Source organism: Hibiscus syriacus, unplaced genomic scaffold (genome assembly GCF_006381635.1).
Source record: "Hibiscus syriacus cultivar Baekdansim isolate YM2019G1 unplaced genomic scaffold, ASM638163v2 tig00116971_pilon, whole genome shotgun sequence".
In the NCBI taxonomy this organism is placed as follows: Eukaryota; Viridiplantae; Streptophyta; class Magnoliopsida; order Malvales; family Malvaceae; genus Hibiscus; species Hibiscus syriacus.
The window spans coordinates 3179591-3194540 of NW_024063495.1; positions in this window are offsets into that span (position 1 = coordinate 3179591).

Consider the following 14950-nt stretch of genomic DNA (forward strand, 5'->3'; position numbering starts at 1 on the left):
GAATCGATATGCATGAGATGTGTGTGAATAGAAACATGAAATATTGTAAGCATATTGTTAAAATAGAATTTAATGAAATATTTGTAATTTATCTATAACTTTATATTTGGAAATAATTACAAGATAATATATGTTTATAATTTTTTAATCATTGATAACACTCTACGGATGCAGTTATTTGAATCTAAGACCTCAAGAAATAATAACATTTAATGGATTTTATATACATGAGTTAGTTGTGAAATAAAATATGAAATATGAGTTATGTGTAACAAATACAGTTAAATATGAGTTATGTGTAACAAATACAGTTTTGGACATTTTTATGGTAACTTTTTGTATAATTGATTTTAGTAATTTAATTATTGAATTTAATAATATTATTGTAATTGTAATTGGTGTACGTAACATTTACAATAATTTTGGTACTTTTATCGTATCGATCAATAATATTATTTTTGTTCTTGTAATATCTACTTTACTTACTTTTATCATCATTTAATTTGATATATTATAATCTTATAAATTTACAAAATTTAAACACCATTTATATTTTTGACTTATAAGATAATATTTAAAGATGTAAAAATTAAAATACTCTGTTTGTACAAATAATTACTTTATGTTTAATTCTTTTATAAAATATTTTATTCTTAAACGTTTTATTTTTATCAAAAAAGATCGTGTTAGATAAAAATCGTTAATCAATTAATGATTAATCTATATTCTTGATATAATATTTTTTATGTGTGATTAATTGCTGATATGATGAACCCATCAAATTTCTAAACAATGATGATTTAGAGAATTAGTTTAACACAATTTGGGTTATCATCAAATTTATAGCTAAATTAAGGGATTTAATTGATGAAACTCAAATACATCATTCACCATATTAATCATTAATATCAACAGAAATTGTAATCAAAATTAAACAAAATTCACGTTGAAACCCTAAATCAAAACTTTGGTTAAACCTACAAATTCAACCCCAAAAAAGAAAACATATACTCAAAACAATTATTCTTAAAGTTGCGAGGAAATTGCTAGGGAAAACAGGCTCCATTTTCCATTAGATTTGACAACTTCGAATCACTTACAACAACGAAATCACCCATCTTGTTCGACATCGGGAAACAGCAATCTTGATGAAGCAACGAAGAATAATGAGCTCCGTTGTTGCTCCATTGAGACTCCAAGATGAGCAGGAAGATGTAGACCGGAGCAATACACGAGATCGCCAACGACAGAAACATCCCTTGTGTGAGAAAACAAGATGAAATCGTTGATGAAACATTCATTCTTTCTTCTTCTTTTTCTATCTTTTCTGGTGGGTTTTGGTTGAGATTTCAGAGAGAATTTTATGATGAATGATGATCGAAGAGGAGAAGATAAAAGAAAGAAAGAAAGAAGGTTTTTCAAAGGATTTATATGAAGAAAAAAAAATTGAATATCGAATTCAATGAATGATTGATTAGTTGATTTAGCGTCTAGGGAGAACTTGAGAGAATAATGAATTATAATTAATAAATTTATAAATAAAATGAATAGATATTTTAATTTTTTTTAACCATTTGATACAATGTATATACTTAAAGATGAGCATGAAACCTCTATCTAACAGTTCTGATCCAACTTGATTTTATATAATCATTTTTTTTTAAAAGAGAACTTGCGATTAAATTGAGTCAATTTGATTTTACTTTTGAAATATAATATCGAATCAGATTTATATTTAAGATGACAAATTTTCGGTCCAAGAAAATAATATAATTATTCCTTATAAATTTAGAAATAATTATAATAATATATTACTCTGTATTTTTTTTTTCAATTACTCTTTTATTGTCCTCAATAAAAATATAACTTTGTAGATATATATTTTTATCCAGTCGAATTAAGTATGTGCATGGATAGAATGTTTGGATTGAATATGAGTCGATCAATAACCCGACTCGACTTGATCATACCTATACTTGCATATATTATTTGAATCTCTCCTCATTTATAAATTGAAAGATATTGAATATCTAAATATATTTGATTTTATATCCTTTTATATATCATATATTAACGATATCATCTATTGAATTAAATTCAATCAACGAGGTTGTAATTTTCTTAATTCCACGTGTGAAAATGAAAAATCAATGTATAATTTTTTTCATTTGATTTTTTAATATTAATTAAAGATACATAAAATAAAACTTCATAGTTAATGTATAGAATAATTTATCTTTAAATTTAAATTAAATATATATTTATTTAATTGCTATTTTAGTAGTATAATAATTTGGGGGTACAATGCATGTGTTTGTGCATTGAATCTGTTAAATAAACATCCATGTTGGGTCCCTATCACATGTGGATGTTGCCTTTCTTCTTTTACTAATTATACAAACAAATTGGGGGCCATCTCAGTATATATTCTATGAATCTATTAAATTTTTTAAATAATTTTTTATTTTCATTTTTTACCATGAGTCTTATGTTTTAGGAATCGAAAATGACAACTTCAACCCCACACAAAATAAATAAATATTTTTTTATTGACTTAAAACAATAACAACAACAAAACCCTATTCTCATATGCAATGGGATAAGGGGAGGTAGGGTAGTAGGTTGCCCCCAATGCTTGGTTGAGAGCAGCTTCCGTAGAAGACCTCCGGCAGTCAAAAAATTAAAAATAAATATAAAACACAATGCATGTATAAATAAATAAATAAATAAATAAATACATGGTTGAACAGTCTTTTTATGCAGTCTTCAGATGCACGTCTGTAATGGGAAGTAATCCCTGCAAATAAATCCATGCGTAAAAATATCTACATATAGATAGAAATGTAAGACCTGGATAAATTTAAAAAGAGGAAACATGAAGAGAATGATACACAAAAGTCAGCGATAGCAAGCTACGAGAAGGAATAAAGTCAAATGGGTTAAAACCTAAACTAAGGTAACACTACTCCGCTACCCTAGTTCTAAGACTTCATAAATTCCAATGTCAGAAACGTATAAAAAGTAGAAGTCATGGAAATTACTACAAAGGCATTAAAAAGAAGACAGAGATGCTACACCCTATGGTTGTGACCCACACTACTCGGCTACCCTGGTCTTAAGTCTCCATACTTTCCTATCAGAGGTCATGTCCTCGGTAATGGCTAAATCCTTCAAATTAGATCTCAAGCATTCTACCCACTTCCTCCTTGGTCGTCCTCTCCTTCTAGCATCGTCGACTGTAATCGACTCTATCCTTCTGACCGCATTCGACGGTTGTCGCCTAAGGACATGCCCAAACCACCGTAGTCTTTTCCCTCCCTCAATTTTTCGAATACAGACACTACCCCCAAGGAAATCCTAATTGCAGAGTTTGGTGTCATATCCCACAGAGTCCTACCACATGCCCATCGAAGCATTCTCATTTCTGCGGCCTCCATCCTCCTTACGTGATCCTTTTTGATTGCCCAACATTCTGATCCATACAACAACGCTGGTCTTATTGCCATTCTATAAAATTTTCCCTTAAGTTTTAGAGGCACCTTCTTGTCACACAAAACTCCAGTAGCATCCCTCCACTTTAGTCATCCCACCTTTATACGGTGTGTAACGTCATCATCTATACCCCATCTTTATGTATCATAGACCCTATGTACTTGAAACAATCATTTGAGGGGAGAACGTGTCCTTCTATGCATACTTCTACATCTTCATCATTTTGGCTCCCACTGAAGTTTGAATATAAATACTCTGTCTTTTCAATATTGATCCTTAGACCTTTTTCTTCCAAAGAAGTCTTCCAGGTAGCCACTCTACTATTCAGCATAGTTTTTGATTCAGCAACTAGGAAAATGTCATCAGCGAAAAACATACACCATGGAACACCGTCTGGTGTCGCACAATAGATGTTGTCCATAATCAAGGCGAAGATGTAAGGGCTAAGAGATGACCCCTGGTGGAGTCCGATTTCCACCGGGAATGCCTCGGTATCGACAACTGTAGTCTTGACGTATGTAGTAGATCTACAGTACATATCACGAATCGCTTGGATATAAGCAGTTAGGATCCGTCTCGTTTCCAAGGTCTTCCAGATCGTATCGCGGGGAACGCTATCATATGCCTTCTCAAAGTCAATGAACGCCAAGTGAAGATCTCTATTTTTTTCCCTATATTTCTCCATAAGCCGTCGAAGTAGATGAATCACCTCCGTAGTAGACCTGCCTGGCATAAAGCCAAATTGGTTTTCCAAAACCCTAGTAACCTGTCTCAACCTAGCCTCTATCACCCTTTACCATAGCTTCATGGTATGACTGAGTAGTTTAATACCTCTGTAGTTACCACAACGTTGGGGATCTCCTTTATTCTTATAGATTCGTATCACCGTAGACTCTCTTCACTCCTCTGGCATCTTGGCAATCTCTAAAATAATATTAAAGATATTGGTCAACCACTTAACTCCCTCTTCTCCTAGGGCCAACCACACAGTGATAGGAATTTGATCTGTACCGACAACTTTGTCCCTCCCCATCTTTCTAAGAGCCATTTTGACTTCCTCAATTCCAATCCTACTTGTAGGGCAGTCATTGGTCGTAGTATGATGGTCGGTTGACCCATCAACATTACTATCTCTACAGGGATAGGCACCATCATTGACTTAAAAGATGTGTGAAATGTGTTTTTAATTTATTTTATTTAGAAATAAAATACTAGATTACAAAGATTGGTAGTTTTTTCTGTTTATTTTTTGTTTTCATATCATAAAGTAATAGATGAGATTTATATATTAGTTTTTAGGGTAAAGTTCACAAATGATCCTCCAATTATAGGATATTACTTTTGTAATACCCTCAGACCGATACGGGTGACCCGATCCGAAGTGTTACATTAGGGCAACCGGAGTGACCCATAGTAAAAATCCAAGAAAAAAATAAAATTTTTGTTAAAACGTGTAAAATCATAAAATAATTTATAATTAAATACAATTTCAGAAAAACCATTCATATATTAAAAAAAGAATTAAAATCATACAAATTCCAGACTCAGTATAAAAAATCAAATGTGACCTACATGCCCCCTAATTACAAATTGTATCGTACTCTGTAATAAAAGCCGAAGGAACTCCCAATATTGAAGTTGATAACTACATTAGATCTATTTTTTTAACCTGAAATGGTGAGTAAAGAGTGAGCTTTGGGAAGTTCGGTAATACAGAACTACCATATGAATGCAATAGGTCATCGGGTATAAGGTAAAGCATAAATTCCTTAGTGGGACAATCATCATCAGATTCTAGCAGTGAATTCAAATTCCATTAGCTAAGTCTTCAGTTACAAACATGCATTTATGGTCTGAATGAATTATTCAGAGAGAGACATATTCAGAAGATTGAATTAGGGAGTCTTGTGTGTTCCAACAAAATAGAGAAATGTGTATAGATCCTTTAAAAACATTATTAGTTTAAAACATATTTTAAAACCACAGTAATACCCTTCAACCGAACACTGATATGCAGTTCCCCAAAACTACATCCATAAGGACTTACCCTAGGCTCATTGGGCGTAGAAGCCAACCTAATGGAATATTTTAGGGCCTGAGAGCCTACCTAAAATAGTATCTTAGGGCCTAAGAGCATACCCAAGAAAGTACCTTGGGGCCTTAGAGCCTACCCAAGGAAATGTCTTGGGGCCTTAGAGTTACCCAAGGACACCTTAGGCCCGTAAATAATTACCAGCTTGATCAGAGTTGAACCTTCATACTTCAAAAATCCTACCCAGACAATATCCTAATAATCGATTCATATAGTAAACTGTATATTCCATGATCCATAAATCAGTAACGTTTATATTTTCCAATGAAAACATGTAATCAGAAAGAATATATCATGTAGCCATAGTTCATAAACAATAAATCAATACATCAATAAATTATAATATCGAACAATTAAAAAATTCAATAAATCAATAACTTCAGTAAATCACATTTCAGGACAAATAAAATAATCCATATAGCACATAAGGAACACATTAGAGAATCTAATTATTTTCCGAAGGTACTTAGTATTTATCAGGTAGGGAGCTATGTAATTTCTGTAAACTGATTGAATTTCAGAACGAGGTCCCTATAAGAAGAGAGTTTGATAACTAACAGATTCATCAGTCATTTGGGAAGTGATTTATCAAGATTATAATATTCAGATATATCAACAAGGTATTCAAGAATTATTGCATCATAATTATTTATGATTTAGACATTCATAAAGTGGTTCCAACAATCAAGCTTATAAGGGTATATTAGTCATTTACTTCTTGAAAATTTTGATAAATCAATTTAATAAGGGTATGTAGTGATTTATATAATTCTAGATTCCAAGTGTCTTGACAGGTTTTCAATTTCGATTGACTATACAATTCCCAGCAAAGGCGACACTTATCAATTATCACGAATATTCATTTCTTCAAACTGGTTGCATTGCAAAATCGAACTGATCACCTTCAGAACCATCTTTGGGTGGATCATGAGGAGACAAACAAGTATTTATGTAGTATTTATTTACTTTTCATATTGTAATAGTATTAGAGATGATCGACCTACTAAGGTAGTACTCTAAAAACCTTACGGGCATTAGAACATGTAAAACTTCACTAGTATCTTTAGAATTTATCCAAAGGCATTTTACTTAGTCCAAGTCATGCCTGGTATTTGAGGTAGATTTATTCATTCCAGAGCTTGGGGGTATTTAGGTCATTTCTCACTTCAGGGGAATTTTGGTCATTTTACAGTTCAAGGGTATTTCAATAATTTATTTCCTTACAGTCTTTCCATTTAATTCAAACTTGTTATTTATTTCAGTCATTTCAAACAATTCTGATAGTAAGAGTACTTTCGATAAGTTAATCTTCAGGTGAATGATCAAAAATAAGAAATTTTGGGTCTAGTTCATTTTAAGAGCTTACGAACTGTTTATCAGAAATCTTCCGAATAAAATAGGAACATAATAGTTAAATCAATAATTTTTCGGATTAGATACGAAATCTTAGGGTACTTTCTCAATCAAAATTAATCTGAGCTATTTTTACCTCTCAAGGGTAATTCCGTAATTTCTCTTCTATATATTTTCGGTGTTTCAATTTTTAATAAGAGCACTCAAATTTTAAAGGTTATAAGGTTAAACGCTTAACTGATTAATCACAAAACTTAGAATTGTTCCTTATAAATCTTCTAATTTCTTATACGAGCAATCAGAGTTTTATTCAGTTACTTACTTTTTATCGTACTCGAATCAAGTTTAGAAATAATTAACTATATAGATGAGATGAAACATATTCATCTATACACTTAGTAATACCAACATGTATCATAAAGCATGCATAGAGTAGTAAAGTCTTACCTCAATTCTTGAGCTACATCGGTCAAACATTTAAACTCTATTCGATCACTCTCAAACTTGAATCTAACGTCTAATAATCTAATCTTATATATATATATATATATATATATATATATATATATATATATATATATATATATATATATATATATATATATATAAATAAATTACATTAGAAACGAAGCTTAATTGCGAAAAATGGATTGAATCGGGAGGTTAATCAGTGAAAAACAACTTATCGGGTTCGAATTTGGCAAAATGGACTTCGGATTCAGACTCAAGACGTCGAAAAACATAAAATATGACTTTTCGAAAATTTTTACCTTTTTGGTCAGTCAACGGGTAGGTCAACAGTCAATGGGCATGTCAACGGTCATATCAAAGTCAATGGGCATGTCAGCGGTCATGTCAAAGTCAATGGTTCGGGTCAATGTCAATGGGTTAGATCGATTCAAGTTAATTCATAGCGATTTAGGTTGACTTAGTTCAGTCTGAGTTGACTCAGACCGATTCTAGAAAGCTCACTAAACCACGAACAAGCCCCATACACATTGCCAGTATGTGGCAGCCTGTGACGACAACGACAAGTCAGTTTCGGACAACCAATTACTCTGGAAGCATCACCAAATTCAAACATATGCAAAACAACTTAATTTAACCACCACAACATGGTGAAACAACTGAATAAAGGAGACGAGAAGCTTACCCATACGATAGACGACAAGACGGATTCAGATGACGAACCCGATCGAGTTTTGGTCGAAATCTCCTGAGAGTTCAATGGTAGCAGCGGTGAGGCAATGGGATGTTCGTGGTGGCCAGAAAATGCGTTTAATCGAGGCGATGGGTTTCGATGAGTTTTTCCTACTTTGTCACAGACGGAGGTCGATCCGGGTAAACAGGGGTTGAGTTGGATCACGGGTTGCTGCCAAGTTCGCTGGACGCTGTGGTGCACTTCACCATCGACCAGAGAAAGCTAAGCGAAGATGCGACGATGGGGTTGTTTAATTGGGGAAAATAGGTTTTGGGTTTGGGATCACATGAGCACCAGGGGTTTTCAAAAAATGGGTTAACACCTAGTTATTAAAAACTAAAATAAAATTTTTATTATTTCAAATCACCAATAATAGCCTAACTGGATTGGTAGGGACATGACCGGCCATGTAAGAAGTCAGGGGATTCAATACCCCCATCCACACAATTTCCCATTTTTTTATAATTTTTCAACTGACCAAAAAAATGAGAAAATTTAAGGTTAAATGAACTTCCCACAACTTTTAAACTAGGCTGCAAGTTTTAAAAACTTGTAATTTAATCACCAAATTAGGCAATAAATTTATAATTAATTTTATTTTTATTTTTAAAAAATAGGGTTGTGATAACTTTGTTGAGTCATCTAATTATTAAAAGTTATAAAATGGTTATTTGGTTATATGGTATTGCTTTGTTGAGTCCTTCGACTATTTAAAGTTACAAAATGATCACTTGACTATTCATATGTTCCAATCTCGTCTTTTTTTGTTAAAAAATTGACAGTCATCTGAGTTGGACGCTAACACGTTGATTGGATATCATAGTCGGTTGAGATTTTGAGATCATATTTTATCATATCCAACTAACAGATTAACGCGTTTAACTCATCTTATGTATTTTTTAACGAAAAAGGATAAGTCTTGAACATATGAATAGTCGAGTGACCAATTCGTAGCTTTTAATAGTCGGGGGACTAAAAAAAGTAACGTCCAATAGTCAAATGACCATTTTGTAACTTTTAATAGTCGGTAGACTTAATAAAACATTACCTTATAGTCAGGGACCATTTATGTATTTTATCCTAATCTTTATTAGTGATAGTTATGTATAGGGTTGAGTTAAGTTTTTTTATTCATTCAAATTTGATTTAAAAATTAAATCTTTTTATTTGTACTTAATTTGACTCAAATTTTAAAAAAATATTATTTAACTCAAAATCCAACTCAATTTTTTAGATCAATACTTATATCCAAACATGGTTCATCCCAGCCCAATTAAACTAAGTTCTGAAGTCCAAGTTCTCATCTGGAAAGCAACAACCTATGGATCACTTCTCTTTCAGGGCCTGTTACAGTATTGAAAGATATATGATGTATTATTTTTAATATTAAGATGTATTTGTAACGACCCAATTTCTCGAGTCAATGTTCGAGCATTGACTTTGGTTAATAATAAATAAATTAATTTAGGCTCTAGTTTTGTTGCGCTTAAATTAGAAAAGTTTTGGACCTTTTTGTAAGTAATTAAAGATGTTGAGAAGCTTGTGTGAAGTGGTAGGAAGTTGGATGCCCATAAGAGTGATTTATCCATTTTAAAAAAATAACTCTCACGTTGATAGAAGAAGATTTGGCTAGCTGCTAGGGGTATGGGCAAAGTGATTTGCCTGTACTTATTTTCTCTATTTTTAAATAATAACCCTTATTATTTCATAATATTTTTTTCATCATTCCATTAAAATTTACTTCATTCATCTTTCTCTAAAAATCACAAAAACAAAGTGAGTTAAAAGTAAAGTTTGTTTACCCCCTTCTCCTACAAAGCTTCAAGAAGGTAAATTATTAGCATTTACACAAGGGTTTGATGGAGAGGTGATGAAGAGTTCAGGGTTGATGAATTTGGCCATGAATGGAAAACTTTTATAAGATTTTAGAGACATTTTGTATATCTTTAAGTTCCTCCACATGCTTATTTTGAATTGTCATCAAATAGTAATTCATGTATGCATGTTGTGTAGTAAAGGAAGGTGGTAAAGCAGTGGCAAAACTTGGTGATAGAATGTGGGGGGCTAACTTAAAACTTTAAAAAAATTAGGGGTTTAAATTAACATTTTTCAAAATTTTTGAAGGGTATAACTAAAATTTTTAAAAATTTGAGAGGTTTAATGAGAATTTTTAAAAATTATGTAAGGGTTTACTTAAGAATATTCAAAAAAATTAAAGCTTAATATGAATTTCTAAAAATTTTATGGGGACTAAAATTAAAATTTTAAAATATTTTAAGGGACTAAACTATATGTTCTCAATTTTTGGGGAGTCATGGCCCCACATGCTCCTCTTATGTTCTGCCCTTATAGTGAAGCTTCAAAGGTCATAGGAAAAGAGAAGGTGGTAGAGAGCTAGATTGTCACACCCCGAATTTAAAATTAGAAAATAAATAATTTGTTTAATTTAATCAAATGACCAAAATGGAAATTTCTGGGTTAATTTTTGAATATATAGAAAGTTTAGGGACTAGCCCTATAATTTACCTATAACCCATCTGATAACAAAAATAAAAAAAGGGGATAAGGGGCTAGCCAGGCTTGAACCTGTGACCTAGAGTATGGCCAGTCATGCCCCTACCGATCGATCTAGGTCACTATTTGGGTTTAAAATAATAAATTTTATTTTTTTTTGTTTTATTTCGGGTTTTAAAACCCAGAACCAGAATCCCATTTTCACCGTGATTCAACCCCAAAAATCCCTAATTTCCCAAACCTAATCGTCGCACCCCTCCACGATTTGCCCTGTTCCAACCGTCGTTGATGTGTCTCGTTGCTATCATTAGAACCAGAATCCTCCGGTGACTCAACCCCAACCTTCTCATGACCCGAATCGGCCACCGTTTAGCTTGAATCGAGAGTAAACTGCCAGTGGCCCCTCCATTCTTATTCGTCGATTCAAATTGTCGTGTTCGTAGGCTCGCCTCATCGCCACTTAAGTCGGACTCCTCATCTCCATGCACTCAAAACCCGACTGAGCCGCTGCCTAGCTTTTTCGAACATTTTCCAGTTAATTTTTACCGTGGTTTTGGCTGGATTTGATGTTGAATTTGAGTGTTTGGATACGTTGGAGTAATCGACTGCCACCCCCAAACCTGTCACGAGTCGCCGCGTGCACGTGGGCTTCTTCCTGGCTTGGAATCTCCTAGAACCGGTTCGAGTCAACTTTGACCGAACTGAGTCAACCTGAACAGAATTGAGTTAACCCGAACCGGTTTGACACATTGACTTTGACCTGACCCATTGAATTGACCCGACGTGTTGACTTTGACCTGACTCATTGACTTTGACCAGAGTTAACCGTTGACTTTGACCCAAAAAGTTAAATTTTCTAAAAAGACATATTTTATGTTTTTCGACATCCTGAGTCTGAATCCAAAGTCCGTTTTGCCAAATTCGAACCTAAAAGCCTCCAAATTGGCAATCAAACCGGAATATGCATATGTAAATTAAGTATTTATTTTAGTGCATCAAATTTTACTGAAGGATCAAGGACTTATTAATGTTATCGAATATTTAAGGTACTCATGAATCTCATAACTATTTTCCTGCTCGACCCAATTTCTCCCGATCCGCTCATCTGTGAGAGCTCATGAATTCTCGTATAGTTCTGTAACCCTGTTAAATATTGAGTTTAGTATATCTACTCTGATTATAACATGTTCTGTAATAACCTAGGTTCTCGTTCAACAGAAGAGCGTAACGAAGCCTGTGCTCGTTAGATCTACCAGACTGTTTCATTTTGCGAGGTGTGTTCCTTATGTGTCATATACTAGTTTTAAATATTTGTTTGAAAAAAATCATGTGCACATGACAATTTTATCTTCTTTGCAATGTGACTTTCTGTTTGAATTGATTTCGTATGATTTATCTGATTTAAAGTCTGATTTCTAATTTACTAAAGTTTAAGCATGATTGTCCTATTTATGTTCTCTGGTTACTATTTTTGTTGATAAATAAATATGTTTGAACTCTGATTTCTTGCTACCGCTAATTATTGTCTGAAAACTATTTTTCTCCAGGGCACTCCGAGATCTGGTATGAAGTCTTTGTCGGTTCAGCTCGGTCAAATTGGTAATTCCTTATATAGGTTCAGACCGATCGAGCTGGTAATTCCTTATGGACCTAAGACGACTCTTGGGTGGGCTCTTAGGCCTAATGGGCCTAGTGGTAAGACCTTATGGACCCTAATGTACTCCCTTAGGGTGGCTCATATGGCACTCCCCTCAGGTGGGCACCTACAGTTCGGCTAGGGTAAGACCTTATGGACCCAAGGTGCTCCCTTTGGTTCGCACCTACACCCTTCGGGCCTAGGGTAAGTCCTTATGGATGCAACTTTGGGGAACTGCGTATGGTGTTCGGTTGGAGGGCGATTCTGAATTTTTAAACTAAAAACACTACTGATATTTTCACAATTTGGTAATTAACTGATTTTGAAACCTTTACCGACTTTTTATGAATTTACTGATGAATTGTTTTTGAAATCTAAATTATATGTTTATTTTTGTACTGTTGGAACACACTAAGCTCCCTAGCTCACTCCCCTAAATTTCTCTCTTTCAGTTACTTTTTGGATAGGCGACCCGTGTAACATCCTCCATACCGGGTTAGTGATTAAATTGTGAGATTTAAAAATTCAGTGACCAAATTGTATAAATTGAAAAGTTCAAAGAATTGATTGAAATGTTTGGTGTAGGATCAATTAGCAAAGAAGGAGGAACTAAAGGGGTAAATAAGTCTTTTAACAAGGAAAACAATTAAATATTAGTTGACGATATTTTATACCTACGTGGAAGTTAGTGGGGAAGACCAGAGTTTCCAGATTTCTCTTCTTCTCCATTCTTCTTCTCCACCGTGAAGCCAAGCTAAAGGTGAGTTTTCTTGTTGATCAAATTCTGGATGAATTTAAGGTTGCTTATTGATCATTAGATGATAACTAAGCTTAAGGAAAGCTTAGGTTATCTTAAAACCATAAGATGAGGAGTACATGAAGAATTAAAGAAAGAAAGTAAAAAAGTGAAATCTTAGATTAGAGTTCATAATTAGAATTAGAAGTCGAATTTGACTTGTCATCAAGCTAATTAAGGAATAGGAAGTGTTAGAATAGGGATTAGAACATGTTGGAATTTGAGTGAGATTCTTAAATTCTATAGGGAAGACTGGATTTTATGTTTTAGAGGTATTAAATAGATAATAATTAATTTAATTAAGTGTATGCAAATTAGGGATATGAAATGATGTGAATTATGTAGTGTTGAGGGGATTATGAAGGGATTTCGTGCTAAAAATAACATTTATGGGCTATGTGCATCGATGCACATTCAATGTGTACCGATGCATCAAGGGTAAAATCCCAGAAATTGTTCAAGGTGTATCGATGCACATGAAGTGTATCGATGCACTCCTTTAAAATAAAAACATCGAATGCCATCAGTGTACCGATGCAAAAGTAGTGCATCGATACACCCCCTTAAAATACAAACATCGAATGGGATTTATGCATCGCTGCATAGATAGTGCATCAATGCATACCTTTATTAAAAGATGAAAATAACTTTTCTTTTAGCCTAAGAAATGATAGTTTATAATATATTAATTAGTATACTGATAAGTATCAATGAATTACTATGTAGATACATAGCCTAAACAAGTTCCAGAACAATTGCAGTAAGATTGATCGAGGGAAAGGCAAAGAAATATAGGTGAGTGCATATGCATAACATGATTTTCGTTGTGTATCCAGTTCTAGACTTGTGATAAGTCTAGATTCAATACATTGATGCATGATTCATTTCATATCATAAAATGTAATAGAAATTCATACTATGTGTATTGTGTAATATGTTTTAAATGAATATATATGCAAAGTTATATGAACTATGTGCTAAAGGTAAGGAAAAGGATATGTCTATGTGATATACTATGTAGATTGAGAAAAACCCATGTTATGTAGATGAGAACTATAGGTATAATTGGCATGCCAAGAGTAGAGGGTCTACGCTGTCCTTGGGGACATATATGTATTCCTTGGAACATGTGTGATGTCTTTTGAGACACGTATTTGATCTTTGGCATATGTATATGATTCTTAAGGAATTTTCTACGTGGTCCTTAGGGACATCTTATATAGAACTACGATGCAATTCTACGCGACACTTCGGTGCAATTCTACGCGACACTTCGGTGCAATTCTACGTGGCACTTCGGTGCATTTATATGAGTTGTGGTGACACCATAGTGCACAACCTCACAGTACTCACATACTTTAGGTTCTCAGTATGGTATCATGGGCGAATAAACTTATTAATACGAATTCATGAATGTTAAGGTAATATGCTTATAGATAAGGAACATGATGATATAACTGCATTGATTAAATATATGACTTCATTTCATTTCATCTCATTATGGTATTTTCATTACAATTCCTTGTTATTATTATTATTATTATTATTATTTTGCCTCACTAAGTCGATGACTTAGCGTGTGAGTATTTCACACGTAGGATCCCAAAAAGTAGACAAGACAGGTTAAGCAGCTGGACAACATTACTCCTGCAACTATCAGATCAGAGGCAACTTAATCAGTAGGTCATTTTATTATGTAAATGAATGTTGGCATGTAATCAAAGGGTGTATGCTCTGAGTATTTTGATAAACTTGTATTAACATATGTATATTATTGTATTTTAATAATATAAGTTCAAATGTTTTATCGTTTTTTTAGAATATTGTTTTTTATAGTCAATGTGACATCTTGGACTCGTATCCAGG